Raw genomic sequence first — 5,613 nt, 5'->3', positions numbered from 1 at the left:
AACAGTAAAAACTTTCATTTAGGCCCATGTACAACAATGTGTATTGCGTGATCCCACTTAGCTAAAAAAATATACATGATAAAAACACATTCTAATCAGGCATTCTAATCTCCATTCCCATGACATTCATATGTTCCTATATTTTGTATTTGCTGTTGCTCTGCAAAGTTGTGGCACAACCACTCACTGGAGCTGCTGGCACTAAATGAGTTGTATTTACTGCTGTGTTGTGTTCTAATGCAGGAGTTTCCTCTGGGAACCCAATAAATATATTTTTAATCCGAGGCACCCCTACATTATAATTTTCACTCTCATCACCTTATATGTATAGCATATCGTCGTTGTCGGCTGAAAACCTTGTGTCCAAAACCATTCGTTTTGTATTTATCATCTATAAGATTTTGACAGGCTACAAATAATAATATTGTGGTCCTACATGATAGGATGTAGGCCTAATGATCATGTGTCCAAATAAATTCCAAATATTATCAAATGATCTTGTGGCACCCCTGGACTGCCGTCACCCACTTTGAAAACCCATGTTCTCAACATATTCAAAGACAAAGCATCACCTTGGCCCCCAGCTCCCACCTCCCGCCTTAGCAAAATTATTCAAAGATTATGTAAAAGTGCCTTCCTGTGTGTCTACCTGAAGCAGCAGCAGCAGCAGCAGCAGCAGCAGCAGGAGGAGCAGCAGCAGGAGGAGAACCTCCAGTTGGGGTGCTTGGCTGGACATGAGAACCTGAAACACACACACACACACATTATAAATATGTTTAGATCCAAAATGGCGGTGTTGCACTGCCACCTGGTGGCTGGGAACTCGATTCATGGCTGTGTTGGCACTGCCACCTGTGGCCTGGGGACTCGATTCACATCTATGAAACGCATTTGATAAAACAAAATCTAAAATAAAACTAGGTGTCCGTTGGATCTAGAGATTGTTTGAGGTCATTCCACGGGTTGAACTTTTCTAAACATGACACTTATGTGTACCTCCGTGCATTATCACAGAATGCAGAGAGATAATCTCAGTAAATGAAAAAGAGTAAAATAAAGTATTTCTTACCTCCATCGGAGACTGGCCTTGGAGTGAAGGCGATACGAGATGAATGCTCCTCATCAATGTCTAAAAAACAGACCATATCTGAGTCAGTGAATAGTGTATGTAGCCTACATAAAGCGGGGCTAATAACCTTGCAGATCCAATGGCTTACTGTATCCCAAAAACAATGACAAAAAACGCCGCTATGAGCTTGCAGATCGGATGATTTTTATCCCAAAACCAATGCAAATGAAGATGTTCTGTACATGGGCGCTATGAGCTCATATTTGAGTCAGTGAATATTGATCGTGCATAAAGCATTTGCGAAAGTGGTGACGTTTGAGTTTGCAGGGAAAAAAAACGTGCAAAATAGCGAGGAAGATACCTAGGCTACACCATGCATGGTTACATTACATAGTCTACACAGGGAATGTGGATAGGTCTACATATATAGGGCCTACCAATTGAATACATGACCGTAAGGTCTAATGGATACATTACAACTCACTAGATTAGTTTGATGTGATCCTAAACATGATATACACCATGCAATGCATGAATACATAAACGCAATTGTGCACTAAAGAATTTTGCGCAAAGCGTCGCCGTCGAGAAGAAAAGATTTTTGCAAAAATAGCGAGGGAGTCCCATACAATTCCCATACAATTCACCATTGCATGGTTACATTATACATAGGCTACACGGGGAATGTGGATACATACCAAGGTCTAGTTGATACATTACAACTCACTAGATTAGTTTGATGTGATCTAAACGTGATATACACCATGCAATGTATGGATACATAAACGCAATTGTGCAAACAACATTTGCACAAAGCGGCACCGCATCCAATACAATGAAGACAAAAATACTTGCAAAAATAGTGAGCTTTGTGGAAACATGATAGCCTACAAGTCTTACCGAATCTCAATTGTTCAACATCCTCTCGTGAGGGCAACCAGTCTGTATCGGCGAACTCATGATCCGAGTCGTCGGAGTCCGGGGGGATAGGGGCGTCCAAGACCGCTGTTCTGTCCCTGGTACTGCGGCGTAGTGGGCGAGCATCTCGTCCTTCTACCCCGGAGGCGGCGGTGCTTGCGTGCGGTGCGGCAGAGCTCGGTGGCGGCGCCGCTGCTACCGGAGCTGGCCCCTCGTCTCCAGAGTGCTCAGATATTTCCTCGTCCGTGATCTCATGCTTGCGCTCCAGAACAGAGAAAAAATCCGAGATCTTGTGCTGCTTTCCACCATCAGACGAATCCCCTCCCAATGAGCCTGAAGAGGCAAGGCGTTTGCGCTTCCGAGGCATGGCGCAGACACCAAACACACACAGAGACGGACGCACGTAGAGACGCAAGACAGAGTACACACAGTTACAGTAAACTACACTCAACACTCAACACACAAAAACTGGACTAAAGATATCTAAATAAATCCTAATCTAAACACAAACTATAACCAAATCTACCTAAAATGAACTCACTACCACACACACACACGACACAAAACTTTTTTTTTTTTTTTTTTTTTTAGACAGACAGACACACGGGCACACACACACACAAACAAACACACACACACACACACCAACTAATCTAACCTAACCAACCTAAAATAAACCCTACAAAACCTACCTAATGATTCTAAACTACTAAATCTATAAACTAAACTGAAAACTATCTATCACGCTAAAATGGATTTCTCTCTCAATGATTTTCTCTCTCTAGACTCACTACAGCTCTGTCTCACGACTCGGCGTACTCCTTCTCCCACAAAATGAAAGGGGGCGGCCCCAGCCCTTTTATACACCTGGAGAATTTTGGTCACATGGTTTCTGGTTGTCCTAGAAACCCGTGTATGCATCGCAGAGGGGCGGATCTTTGTCACAACACAGTTCAGACAGTGCTCTATTAGATTATATAATAAAACATATATCACGGGTCTTCGCGGGATCGGCACTGCAGACTTCAAAAAGACAATCACGTGTCTTCGCGTGAAAGGCACTAAATGAGTTAATTGTCAGCACACTAATAAATAGTATTGATATAGTACCATTAAACACATAAGGTTTACATTACTCATATCCAACACTTTCTCTATCTCTCCACTTATTGTGTTGGACTTGAGCGTAATATGGTTGACACTTGACAGGATGAAGTATTAATGTAAATAATACTGAAACAGGAGTTGTTCAAATCAGCAAAATTCTCTACAATAATTTTCTACATAATGGGGTCTTCAACAGTGGGTCCCAGACCCCTATAGGGGGTCCACAGAGTTACTACAGGGGGTCTGCCAAATCGTTTGTGTGATATTAGACAAAAATAGCAAATCTATAAGCTCACACACTAACACCTTGCACTGCGAGGGTGTTATGTTATACACATTATGCCATTATAGTGTTTATATATATTTGGTAGTTTGATATATTATGATAAAAATGGATAAGAATGTCAAGATCTTCCTGACAACCCAGAGAGGTTTGACATTCCATGTGACCTGTCTGAATTTAGACTAATAAACAAATCGGATGTGGCACAGATTTGATTCAGGCTGGGTTATACTCTAACATAGGATGACCAGACGTCCCGGTTTGGCTGGGATTGTCCCGTTTCAAGCTGTGTGTCCCGAGTCCCGACAGATATCTCTCTAAAACCCAGTTTTAGGGAACAGTGGTTTGCTTCCCGGTTTGAGCGGCTGAATATATGGTCAGATTGGTCAAACTACTCTGGTAAACAGGTAAACAGGTCCATTTATTTGCGACTTATCGTTTTTAATTGTACACAATGCGTGTTATTTAATGAGTCGGACTGCGTGCATTGCTGCAGGGCAGTCACGGATGTATAATCGAATATTTTTCTCTTCTACTCCTTGTTGTTACAGCTAACGATAGCTGTCAGTGATGATGAGAAGAAAAATATATCAGACTAAAGGTTGTTGCACACTGCTGTGTTTTTTTGGCTGAATATAGGAGCGAATTGCAGACCACGTAAATAAATAAATCAACCTCATGTTATGTCAATCACGTTTACACACTGCTGCCCGTTTCGTATTTAGGCCTAGGCCTATCTCTCTCTCTATCTCCTTGCCCTGAAAAACACATTTTGCAATGAAAAAACGCAAACCCTAACCCTTCAGTCGAAGTTTGGCTGAAGTTTTGGCTATTTGGCTGAAGTTATTTATTTTCTTTCTTCTTCACCCCATCATTTATATTTTTAAGATGGGGTACAGTGGTAGGCTGGAGCAGGACAGGCTGTAACTGATTGTAGCTCTCCTATGTTTGTACATTTTTGTACATTTGCCTTTTAATTGCCAAAAGAATGAAGAGGCCATGAAAGTTGTTAATGTGTCATGTGTACATTTCTTCCACACTTACTGGCTACTGTACAGGTGCAACTTGTAAGGCATACACGGGTGGGGCGTGCATTTTCAACAGGTATTGTTCTGGAGTTGCATCGTTACAGGGTAGGCCGGTGCAGCAGTGCAAGACAATGAACTCCCTTCTGGGACTTTAGATATTCATAGTCAGAACTCCCTTCTGGGACTTTAGATATTCATAGTCATGGAATGAGCCACTTCTGTAAAAAGCTCTGAATCATTCATGACACATCATCCATCTTTAAGTAAGTGTGAATGTGTAGATCTAATCAGCATGTCTATCAGTGTCTTCTTATTTCAGAGTGGAGATTTGATTAGTTTCCAGAGCATGTTCAGTATTGTATGATTCATTTGAGTTGGTCATTCCTCACTCAGCGCATATATCAATCAATAATATTTGTCTAACAAAATTAACACCACTACTGTCTGGTATGGCATTCCAGCATATTTTGTTGCCATGGTAATTGAGTCCATATCTGTAAGTTTTTATAATGTTAATTTAGCTACTAATCCACTCTGGGGGGATATAATTGAAATATAGATTTACTGTAGAAACTGTGAGAACCTTTTACACTGTCGTTAAGACACTCAGTTTGGAGTAAATTCAACCACTGATGAAAGTCTTTAAGATACAACTTGAACTGTTCAACATAAAAAACAAAAAACAAACAAAAAAAAACAATGTTGTAATTTTTTTTTACCACTTTTGAGAAGAAAGACAATGACAATTGTAGAAACACTGTATACACAAAGCAATTACCTTTAAACACTTTTTTGGGGGAAATGTATAGATTTGTAGAAACACTGCAAACCTTTACACACACACAAAGTGAGTGGTTTATGTATGTTTTATACTATTGTAATCTAGATCTGCAAAGTAACTAGTAACTAAAGTTTTCAAATAAATGTAGTGGAGTAAAAGAACAATATTTGCCTCTGAAATGTGGTGGAGTAGAAGTAAAAGTATTGGAAATTCAAAACTGTACTTAAGTACAGTACTTAAGTAAAAGTACTTAGTTACTTTACACCACATTGTTAATCAGCTGTGGTGTGTGTCAAAGCTCCACCCCCTGCCGGACTCATCAGAGAGAATAAAAGCTTCAGCTATTCGGACCAAACACACAACTTCCAGTGAGGGAAGACAGACTGTCTTTCCATCCACAGCTACAGGAGGGAATACTGACCCAGAC

Source organism: Nannobrachium achirus (genome assembly GCF_963921795.1).
Source record: "Nannobrachium achirus genome assembly, chromosome: 4".
NCBI lineage: Eukaryota > Metazoa > Chordata > Actinopteri > Myctophiformes > Myctophidae > Nannobrachium > Nannobrachium achirus.
Note: the sequence above shows the minus strand (reverse complement) of the source record.